This window comes from Amphiura filiformis, chromosome 18 (genome assembly GCF_039555335.1).
Source record: "Amphiura filiformis chromosome 18, Afil_fr2py, whole genome shotgun sequence".
In the NCBI taxonomy this organism is placed as follows: domain Eukaryota; kingdom Metazoa; phylum Echinodermata; class Ophiuroidea; order Amphilepidida; family Amphiuridae; genus Amphiura; species Amphiura filiformis.
Genome location: NC_092645.1, coordinates 18,236,360 through 18,249,156, shown reverse-complemented (window position 1 = coordinate 18,249,156; position 12,797 = coordinate 18,236,360). Strand labels below are relative to the sequence as shown.

The window sequence follows — 12,797 nt, the reverse complement described above, 5'->3', positions numbered from 1 at the left end:
AGAAATGAGACAATTTTAAATTTTCATAGTTTTGTCCAATTCTCATTGCTTTGAAAGAATTCTCATTTTAAATTTCCTCTAGTGTACCCCATATTCATTGTATTTGCAAAATTCCCTGACATGAGGGACACAGAGATTTAAAACTCAAATTGATGGTGTGTTTATTGGGGTTAGCAAGTCCCAGAGATTTATAAACACACTTGTTTCTTTGTCCGTTTTGAATTACCCACGCAAATTACATCATCATTGTATGGCCGCGTAATTCAGTACTTTTGGCTTTGTTTAATATTCATGAGTATTGTCACTGGATCAAGAAAATGTATTCTGTAATTTAAATTTTGATTGATTTTTATCGCAAATGAAAAACAAAGCAATACTAAACAAAAAGCAGGTAGTTGAAACTGTAGTCGCTTTATGCTTTACCACAAAACCGAATGCTTTTTGCATTGCAATGATAAACTGGAGCTACGTGGCTTTCCCAGTTATCCACACAGCCTCTATGAATGACATGATAAAAGATCTAAATCTTCCACACGGGGAGAATTTCAAATGGGATTAAATGAATGTGTGACTTCATTTGAAATATACACTGCCTGTGTGAAGTCCGAGGATGAAGTTGATAAAAAATCAAATACGATGATATTATGAGAAGCATTCTTCTTTGTATATTGACACATCTTGTCACTTTTTTGTGCATTGTTCTATATAAACATTGTGTAGAGTATTTTATCGCTTAAAGGGGTCCTACACTCCTGGCCAATGTTGTGCCTATTTTTGCATTTTTCTCAAAAAAAATTATAGTGCATCAGTGACAAGTAAGATATGTATATTGTAGGGGCAAGGACTACAACTACTACTGTATCAAAATCTACCATTGTGTTTTATGCATGAATCGTATTGAGAGATTTACAGAAAGAGAAAATCCCATTCATGAAATACCGTAAAATTCCGTCTAGAAGCATATATGCCTCTAAACGAGGTTTTTTTGACACAAGAGACAAGAGGCAGACACTCTCAACAAAAACGTTATTTGGAGTTTGAACAACTATATTACTGATAAAGACGGCTGTACAAACATGTATATTTGTAAGACCAATCTATTGCAATGTTTTTGAGAAGGGTATTGGCCTTTCATATCTTTCGTTAAAAAAAACCTCGTTTAGAGGCATATATGCTTCTAGACGGAATTCTACGGTATACCTCAATCTAGTCAATTATGGGTTAAAACAATCCTGAGACGAATCAGAAGATCACGTAAAAATGGATATCCCTATTAATAGGTCTTATATTTTGATATTTAATATGATGAAAAAAATCTGATTTATTAAATTAGCAATTTACACCACCCTTCGCCATACATAAATTCGCCTAGCACCATTTCCCTAAAATGGAATTTTGTACAAATGCATAGGTGCATCCTGTGCTTTTTTTGGCTCAATTTTGTTTTATTATGCAAACATTCTTTGATAAAAAAATATAATCGCAAAAAACAGCCACCAAAGTTTACGGAGTGTCAAGAAATACGGCATAATGAACAGCAATAAAGCAATCCAACACCATCCTTTTCAATAATTTATCATAGTGGTTATATAATACAGGCGACAGTTAAGTTGCAACAGCAGCAAACTTGGTTCCTAAGAATTGTTTTTCATGCTGTTGAAACTCGATCGATTTTGGCGACAAACCAACCATTTCCTTTTAAAGTGTGTCACATTTTATTTCATAAACTTAATGTAATGTTAAGGATTTGTAACTACACTGTACATTAGTGAAGACATCCGACAGGCACCAAGCTTCCAAATTATCAAACTGGCGTCAAACGCAATTGCTTAAACAATTTCCTAAAGTATCGGGTATAAAAAATACGAACAAATTACATGAAAGTGTGTCAATTTTGTGTTTTCTTGTTTATTAAATTTTACAAACTACATGTGATTTAGGATTCCTATTAGCTAGTTAACGTGAGATGATTGTTTAGACGCTTGTCGTATGGATTATCATGTTTTCTTCTCTTAATATATAAACTATATTAACTGACACAGGTGTTATCCGTTTTGAAGTTTAAAAGAATTATTTCAAATCTGTCAGAACCTGTCAGAACCTTACTACCATGGTGTCACAAAAAAGCATTCAAAAACTGTTCCACTTTGAAGGATGTTAAACGCATTTATAGTCACAAAAATCATTCAAAAAGGTTTTCCTCCTTGAATGATGTTAAACACATTTATATTGATACAAAATAATACCATAATTTGTAATTCAAATTCTCAAGTTGATACTTCACCTATGAAAAGTAGCATTTCCAGTCTCAATAACGGGTATATAATCAAATTTTCTATATATATATAAACACTTGAAAAAACATTTACAAATATAACCACTTGAAAATATGTTTACATTTCCTTTTCTGAGTCTACACAAATTGGAAGCGCTTAATGGTGTTTACATAAATTACTGCATAATTCAGTAAGTTTAAAAGCCTCAATGACAACTAAAGTGATTGCTTTTCCTGTTACATTTAGCATCTTGGAAAGACATATTAGAATATATGACTTTGAATAATGGTATTTAATATGAATGCCATATACTCAAGAGTTAAGAGCTTCATTTAAAGAAATATTATTATTGTAATAAGTCTCAGATGAAACAAATCTCCTGTCCTCAAGGAAGTGCGCTTGAAATTTATTGCGGAAGCGTACATATTGATATGTTATTGATATGTTATCTGCTTGGTTCAGATATTCGATTTACAAAATAATTCAGAGGAGAAGAAATCAAGAGATTTCGTTCAGGTTGCTGATGATATAAGTTGAAATTCCTTTCCTTGATGTAACAAAATAGGCCTCTATATATGAAATTCATCGGGCGTGAGAAGTTACTCCGAAAACAGAAAGAAAAGCGCAATCGCAATTGCTTTTCGAAAAGAAACTTAAAAACATTTTTCCTGTTCAATTTTGTTTGACGGATATAATCTAACGTGTGAGATACTTTTGCACAAACTTGGCCAGAAATTAGATAGAAAAAAGAAAAGAAATTAGAGTCTGATATGCATGTTTACCAGTTTTTGCCTAGAAATACTTATCGGAGGTACATGGTGCATGCGAAAGCGGAAATTCTACGTACAGATTAATAGTATAGCATGATCACTTTTGTAAGGTCATACGAGATGCTTAAGATAGGCATATATATTTCAGGTTAAATTTTGGTTTTTCTTTTCTTTCTTTTTTTTTTTCTTTTTTTTTTTCTTATTTTTTGAGACGTTATTACAGTCAAAGAAATAATAATGCTATTTATATTCAATACAAATGTCACAAATGCCGGTTTAAAAATATATAAAGCACACAATTAACTGTAGTTCATGAATTACTTAAAACTTTATTGGAACAAAAAATAAGTGTCATTGACGCATGTCTTCCTCAAGGCAGCAATAATTATTTAGATAATGTTTTATCTATAGATTTAATAATAATAAGTTTATGAAAGTATACAATTTCAGAAAGAAAGAAGAACCGCAAAATTCAAACTAGCATAACAGATTCCTGCAAACCTGCCTCAGAATTATACAGAACTATAGTCCCTTAATTTTTCCTTGTATTATGTAAGATGTTGTAATACCTTATCATGAATGCATTTTCGTACCCTGTCTACCCTGTCTAACCCCAATGACAGAGATCGCGGTAGTAACAACTGTCAAGAATGTTTTAGATACATTAAAAGAAAAAATCTCGGCAGCTTAACTACGAGGGATTCCATGGTCGCTTAATTATTGGTGATTCCATGTCTTATTCACGCTTGTCCTACTGAACCACTTTTCATAACACGAGTACGCTTAGAGGCTTTTACAAGCCCCTTTTACTTGAACATTCCCTATACAATATCGTTATTATGTCATATACTTCTAGTGCCCGTTTCTATTCATCGTTATGTATTCTTCTCCCGTGCATTATTTTCGCGAACTACTTCGCGTGCAGGTTTATATAAACCTGCACGCTAAACAATACATTATCTAAAACCCGCACGCTAAACAATAGATTTTAGATAATACGTGCACGCTTAAATACTAGAAATACTACTTTCACATTGCTATATAACTTATATAACTATGTTCGATATATATACCACGAAAAAAGTACGAATATACATTCTGTGGTGTTAAAATAGTTATAGGGTATGGTATTTTTAATACACACTTTGTAAATCATAGGTTACAAACTGTTCTATTTTGCAACTATCATTGCCATAAATTATGATTAATGAACTCAAATAAATCAAACATCAAATGAGAATAATCGAGCTTCTATTAATAAAAAGGGCTAAAACAGAGGGACCATAATTATACAAGATGACACCATTACAAAATATTCAGCATTTTACAAATGAATTACATGTAGGCCTATATCTAATATAACATAAACACGCCCGGGAAACACACACTAGCGTATAATACTTGTATCATGATCATGCTTTATAACACTGAACAAATTGAATAATTCCACTGTCGTGTGTTTTAACAATATTAGTAGATTTTGAAGTTCAAATTGTAGAACTATAAAGTCCAGTTGATAGGACTATTGATATATAAGTTTCTCATCTACATTCACCGTGGTACTACATGTAGTGGGACGTCAAAATCGATTGTTTCCAGGTCAACTGCTTCAGTGCTCTCTGTGTTCGGAACCACGATATTAAATGATCACAACATAAAGTCAATTGGTTACAAACCATGCGTGCATAAGTTACTAAAGTATGACGTATGGCGCAATCGATACCATTGATAGCTAACATAGACAGTGATTAATTTTCTTGACCAGTTACTAGTAAATGCTACCTGGTCAATGACCTGACGGTGTTTTTAAAATTTAAGATATTTTACCTAATATTCAAACTAATATAATGAATGCAGCAATTATTATTGCCTATTGTTTCAATACACTCAAAGTATATGACGGATAATGTACTCGTGCAAATGCATTCGTCAAGATAATCGCACTTGCCATGGAGTTATTGCATTTAGCTCTCGAGCCTATCGGCTCTCGAGCTAAATGCAATAACTCCACGGCGCGTGCGATTATCTTGACTAATGCATTGCACTCAGTTCATTATCCTTATCATAATGTGAGCGCGCCGTCGAAATATTAAAATTAATAAAAGTAAAGTAAATATTATACAAACGTGCGATGTTCACCAAATTTGCCTATTTATACATTTTCTCAAACATTATAGCGCATTGGTGACAAGTAAGATATGTATATTATAGGGGCAAGGACTACAAATACTGCACTAGAAATTTTATTTCAGCACAACAGTTGTGGAACTACAGTCAAAAATTGGGGAAAACCAATATTTGATCAATAAATCAATAACTACTTGCCTTTAATTGCTGAATTTTCAGTGCAGTAGTTATAGTCCTTGCCCCTATAATATACATATCCTACTTGTCACCAATGTGCTATAATTTTTGAGAAAAATGCAAAAATAGGCACAACATTTGCCAATGGTGTAGTACCCCTTAATCATGTGTACTAATTGAATGGGGTATAATGCGTGGGTGGTGTGCATTGAATGAGTGAAAGAATACACTGATTAGTGTTGATCGAGTTTTAATATCTAAACTAAGACATGTAGTTAAGAAGAGGGCATGCGGCAAATTTAACGTTCATACATGTACCACATCATATAATCTGATGCGCCCTTTATGAGTAATTGAATTGATCGAGTTTTAATATCTATTAACTGAGACATTGTAATTAGGAATAGGGCATGCGGCAAATTTAACGTTCATACCATATCATATAATGTGATGAGGTATTTCGTGTCTAAGCGTATTATTGTTTTAAAAAACCACACACACGTATCCTGAAGGACTTAGGGATGTCATGTTTTTTATTAATGTACTCTGAAAAAGTGAATAGTTTACGATATTTTCATTTGTTAACTAATATCATGGTAAATTGTAACGCAGTTTGACTTTTTCACAGATAACTTTTTCACAGTTATTGACCGGTAATCAAATTGACCGGCAATCAAATATAACACAGGAAGAAAATAATGAAGGAAAGAAAGAAACATCAGGAAATGTAAGAAAAAAGAAGGAAGATAACATACGGGAACGGGATTAGACAAATAAGTACAATGGAAACGGGAAATCACAAGCTAAGCAGGAAATGTAAAGAAATAACGTAGAGGAAAGAAAGAAACTGAAAAGAAAATATAAGAAAGGACACATATAAAAAAAGTAATGGGATTGGATATATAAATAATCATCTTTTTCGTACAGTGGGGTTGAAGTTTGGAACAAGCTATGTAATGATTTAAGAAGCTCAACAAATATGCAGACTTTCAAGGAAAGATTCAAGTCCTAAAAATTTTGTGCATATACCCAGCAAACACAAAAACGTTTTAAAAACGTTTTAAATAAGTTATATTTTGGCTTTTGGTTTAGGTAAAAACGTGTTAATAACATTAAAATGTCGGGGTATATAAAGGTCATGATAACGTTTTAAGACGTTTTGTATGAAAACACACTACAACAATATTTTTAAATGTTTTCAAAAAATGTTATTGTAAACTATTTTTGCCAAATATTGTGTCAATACTTAAATAACATTATGTTAAAATATTTGAACCCAGCAAACACAAAATGTTCTTAAAATGTTTTTTTTTCAAAACCTTTTAATAACATTTAAATGTCGGGTTATATAAAGGTCATGAAAATGTTTTTAAAACGTTATTGAAAATATTTTGGGCAAACATTTTTCGCAAAATATTTTTTCAACCCCAAAATAACATTCTGTTTAGAATGTTTTGTATCAAGTTTTTAAGAATGTTTTCGGAATGTTATTAAAACGTTTTTATACCCTTTATATAACCCGACATTTAAACGTTTTTTGTAAAACATTTTTGTTTGCTGAGCAGTACATTATCAAAAAATGTTTTTTTTGGTTATGAAAACGTTTTATACTCTTAATACACCCTTTATATAACCCGACATTTAAACGTTTTCTGACAACCTTTTATAACCTTTTGCGAATGATGTCGAAAACGTTTTGTGTTTGCTGGGTACTTGTAAATGATTTGTTATTATTTACTTTGACAATTGTATGTATTTTTTATTTTAAATTTGTATCTAATAGTTGCATATACTATATAAATTGTATGTTGATAATTGTTGCTTTTAAAATATTGTATATATGTGTAGCAGGGCCCCGTTGTTAGACTAGCTATTTGGCTGAATTGGGCTACCCTGGATAAATATGATTAAAATAAATAAATAAATAAATAAATAACATGGGAATATTAACACGGGATGGAGAAGTGGCAGAAAAAAAGTTGAAAAAAGGAAGACGTAGGCATATGTGATGTGATCAAGCAAAATCAGTTGGAACTCGGAAATATTGATTTTGAGATATAGCCAAACAAAGGCAATATTTCCGTTTGATTCCTTCTGTTTTGGGAACTCTTTAATTGCTCATATCTTTATAACTGGTTGTTCAATTTCAATGGGGTTTTCTGCAAAATGCAACTTTGCAAATGCTTTTTACCATCCTACACGAAACTGAAAATTTAATATTTCTGAGTTCGTTCCGACTGATCTTGCTTGATCGCATCACATATATAAAGATAACATAGCAATTCAGTCTGGTATCAGTCGCCATAGTATTATGTAATCTGATCAGTGATTCTTCCCGTTTTTGTCAACGCTCTCATTTACTCAGCTACCACGCGCGCGGAGAGCGGGCATTCCGCTACTTTTAACTAATAGTTTGAATTGATTGATCACGAGGAATACACTGGACACATTACTATGGGCAAGCCACCCATAACATATCTTGTTTGTGGTAGCAAATCTTAAACAATAACGAATATACTAGTTTCTGTGCTCGTTCTGAACACCAATACTAGTAACAAAATAATATACTTTGACCGTTTACTCTTCTCTTAAAGTGTATTTCGTTTTTTAACTTCATGGGTATTATTAACGGGTCTAAAATACAGTAGTACTATTTTTATATATAAAAAGGACTTATAGAAAGCAATGCTGAACAAGTAGTGTAAATTACAATTCTTTTTACTGTATCCTTTGCGTCAAAACCCAATGTATTTATCTTTAGCAGTCCGAGGGAAAGGTTAACATATGAGAAATAATATTTTCTTTGTAGATCTTACCTTGATTCTAAATAACGTATTTGTAAAGAAACGGGCACATCGTGTCACCTCTTGTACATCGTTCTTGGCATTAGCTTTAAGTACTTCGTTGTGTAGAATATTTACTCGCTTAAAATGATTTATTTGTATTTATTCAAGATCACGTCCTAAAATAATTGTGTCACTCGAATAAAACCAAACAGGCATTCTTTGATATACAGCGGCCAATGAATAATATAGTTTGTGTTGTTTCTCTTCAGAACAACTTATTCCATATGTCAATCCATACTGTGACAGTCTTGAAAATTGTGGAATTACAGGGATAACTCTAGACTCAGAGGATGATTTAAGCACTTCCCAGTAAGTCTTGTGGTTAGCATAGCTGTGAGAGTGAACATGACACCACTGCCCGCCCACTGCATACACACGTGCATGGTTAAATTTGAATTTGGACAGATATATTTACAATAAAAACACCTTCAAAAAGTTGGTCGATTTCACATTTTATGTTATCTACAGATTGTGTGAATTATCCTTCATACATACATCACTTTAGATCTGAAATCGACCAAGTAATAATGACACACGGACAATTCTAAAACATCTTTTGCACAGAGTTCAATGGGATTTGTGTCAGTGTCACAAAGTGTCAGTTGAAACTCTAGTGATAACACTTTTACAGTGCATGATGGGGCTTCCTTAAATCATCCTCTGCTCTAGACTTGACATATAATATAAAGTATATATATATATATATATAAAGTCATCACACCCTCACACGCTTTAATCTAATCTTGTTTTTACACGTTTGGTCATAACATCATCATTATCATTCACAGTCATCAGAGTACATCACCTTGGTAAGTCATTGCTCATCTTTCGGTAACAACTTTTTTTCTCAAAATGTTTCATTATCTCACATGTTTAGTTTCATTTATCATGTTTATGCTCCTTATAGGGCCTATGTGGTACAGAGCAAGAATGCTTGGACCCCGGTCCTGTTATCTCTGTTTGATTTTATGCCTATGTATAATTTAATATTATTTGTTATATAATTTTTTTTCGTTATTATTTATTTATATTATTTATTTATACTTTATTTTAATTCATTTGTTGTAGATTCCTTGATAAAGGCCCATGCCGAAACGTTGGATACAAACTCGAGTATTTGCAACATCACATGTCCATTATTTCTCTCAACTATATAATTCATTTTGGACTTTTACTATGCTGAGTCGAGTAGCGTACGGAATTCTTACACTATATATATAAAGTATATGTATCTTCAGTATGTCGTGTGTTTGTGTATACACGTTTACATCGCACACGTAAACTGTGTAAACAAAATATCAATGTTTCTATAGGGTGCTTGTTATTAAAAAATGTTGAAAACTTTATTAAAAGTTACAGGATTTCTCAACATCTTATTCAGCAATGAAAACAATTTAAAAGCGTCGTTAGTTTTTTAACCGGAATCCATGACACACTTATTAGGGAGAGCGGACAACTTATTGCATCTACTATTATGATACCTGTATCAAATTGATTTGTTCTTGACAACTGCGTAATTTTGTGAACATATTGTGATACGCCCTGAGTAATTTAATTTGATCATTTATCTTTGTTTACACTTTAAAGCTACTTCATGAAAACCAGGATCCCCCTTTTATTTAAAGGAGTATTTTGTGATCCTAGCGAATGAAGGAAAAAAAGAAAGAAAGAAGAACGAACAAACGAACGAAAAAGAAAGGTATGTCCTTGATGTGATTGTAATTAATAGACCATTTCATATCAAGATCAGAAAAGTTCGGAAAACGGCGCTATTTATACAGTAAGCTAGGAGGTCAAATTGTACCAAAATATGTTATGAATTACGGTACCCTTATGCGCCAAAATACTGTTTATTTAACCAATGTGAACATGGTTTCATCGGTTTAAATATTTTCCTAGTATATTGAGTTAACACCTCAGCTGCTTGGTTTTTCATGGAAAGAAATGATCAGTTTTCGTCCTTCGGTTAAATTTTTATTTACAGAACGTTTTGCTTATGCATCACCTCTTCCACAGGTCAGTCTCTTACACACGACACGCTTGATTGCACATTGAATATTGAAAAGTACCTCTTTCATCCATAATTGACCGTTTATGACGCCTTTTACACTTTGAAAATTATTTCAAGCTATTCAGGGTTTATCGGAATTACTCATTATGAAAAGGTCTATTACGCTACTGCAGTAATATGCAGAAGTACACCATTTCAAGTTGCTTCGAGATTTCTTGAAGATAATGTACGCCTTAGTAGACTATGCCATAGTCGAATTTTGATAAATAAAAATACGTTATTAATCATGATGAACGCAATCAGTTGAACTCGAAATTATACTGATATTTATTACATCAAAATACTAGTATAAAATGGTTATGAAAAAGTTTATATAATTATATTTGTGACAGTAAAAGTAAAGTATACGTAGGCTTATATTATTGAATGCAACATATCATAATGGCATAACTATATATAATGGCACTTCAATACTGAACAATTCTAATTTTAGAATCTGCCAGTTTATTACGAGTTAAAAATTGGGAAGCTAACATACAGAGGGAGTACGGTGACTGAAAAGATGATCAGTTGTGAAAATCTATCAATTGTGCACAAATTAATTAAATCGGAGTTTTAAGCTTAAATGCAATATCCAGAGTATGCACAATCATGACAAATTATGGGCAAGTGGACTACGGAGTAGTCTAACGCCTTAGCAGCTCGTGAATATAGTTTTGTATGAATTAATTTCATGAAAATAACGAATTAAGCTATTATATAGCTGATATCCATCCATCACGATGTTTGACACTTGTCATTAAAAAAAAAATGGCAGTTGTAAGAGATATAAGAGAATAGTAATTGATTGATTAATTTGTTCCATTGTTCAATTTGACACTCAACTGATTGTTGGTGATCAGTTTTTTGAAATGTTATCAAAATCAGGCAAACTTTCCTGAGCAGAAGTCTTGTGCATTAATTCTTATTCAACTAATTGTCATTTGACTTAAAGAGGTTAATGTAAAAATCTTCCCTCCGACTCACATACCATTAACACGCGTGCAATATTTTCTTTGAAGGGTGGTACCGAATTAAATTATTGAATTGAACATGAAGCCATATAGCTGCTTCGCCAGAAAAACGGACACGGACACATCCAATACCTGTAACACGATCTGACCCGCTCAGGGTATATCAGTTTCAAAAATGCATTTTATCTTTATCAAACCAACGGATGGGATTATATTACTGAAATCCTTATATATTATGGGATTGTGAATACCATTCTTTAGGTAGATTACGATTATTTTATCCGAATATTACCTCTATGCTAGGGGACCCACCAAGACAAAAGAGCTTTAGAAAAAGTTAAACCATACACCATATACACCGCTGCATCTTTTATAATATGAATCATAGCTTGGCGGTTACTGCTTATGTAACCTAGTGAGAAGAGATAAGAAGTCAACTAATTTCTAAATTTTACATGCAACTATAGACCACAATATCTGAAAGATAAAAGTAAGTTTCTTGTCTTACCGTCAAATGTGTGAGATGCTTTGAGAGTCAGGGTATCGTCCTTACCAATCTAACACAAATAGAAAAAAATCAAGTAAGTAAGTAAGTAAGTAAGTAAGTAAGATCCCCTACTGAAATGAGCGCACACGATGGTGCTACGATTATACAAAGACATTTGGTCGTTTATTATGTGGTTAGAGCTTTGCATAGAAACCGCGTACCAAATCCCGGTCTTTTCTCCAGGAGAGTGAGAGTTCATAGGAGCACTGCCGGGTCATGCGGTTACAACAGTACTGGACATAAGACACATCATTTTTTAACACATGCGTGCTCGTAAATACAGCTTTAGTCTCCTCCACCTTCGCAACACGTTATGTGGAGTGACTGGAATCACACTGACGATGCTCAACATATAATTCTAAACCTGTTAACTTATATATTTTTTGTAAAAGTATTACGAATAATATCATATAGGAAACAAAATAGCCGCTAATGGCCGCCTATTGTCTAGACTTAGGACATATCATTCCGATTCGTCACGTGATTTCAATGGCGTATCCCATAACAGAATCCCTGTCTTCTAGTCTTCTCGAAGGAAGGAAGAAAGAAAGAAAGAAAGCCATCCCAGCCAGCCCTATACATCATTTCGATTTTTAACATCCTGCTTTTTTATAATCTTTAGTGTCGCACATTACCTCAAATATTTATTCACTACGTTAAAAATACGTACTAAAGTGAATTTTGACCAACAGAGGGTACTGTTACTGTACTTAAGTACCATATCCATTCAGATATGTACCGTACTTTGGACACGTAGTACGCTGTGTACATACGTATCCCGTAATACAGGATATTTATCCAACCACATTGCGCACCGATGGACGTATCAACACGGCGTGTTCGATGTAGATATGTGTGAATCGGGTGCAAGAAAATCTTTTAAGATTAAAATGTCGAGGATGTTGCAATGCTGTGTTTATTTATAAATAGTGTGAACAAAAGCTTCTTTAAGCGCCTCCGAAATATAAATTAAAAGATATATATTTCCGGTCAATTCAAGCAAACTGAGATTAAAAATCATGCCGTACTC

At 32.8% G+C, this 12,797-nt stretch overlaps 1 protein-coding gene across 1 annotated transcript in view; it reads right to left on the bottom strand.

The window, feature by feature from the left end:
• Positions 1-12,797, bottom strand: part of LOC140139960 (uncharacterized) — a 142,431-nt gene that overhangs the window by 102,253 nt on the left and 27,381 nt on the right. The window contains exon 3 of the mRNA XM_072161745.1: positions 11,729-11,777. The gene's annotated coding sequence lies outside the window, so the exon portion shown is untranslated. The remainder of the gene's footprint in view (positions 1-11,728; positions 11,778-12,797) is intronic.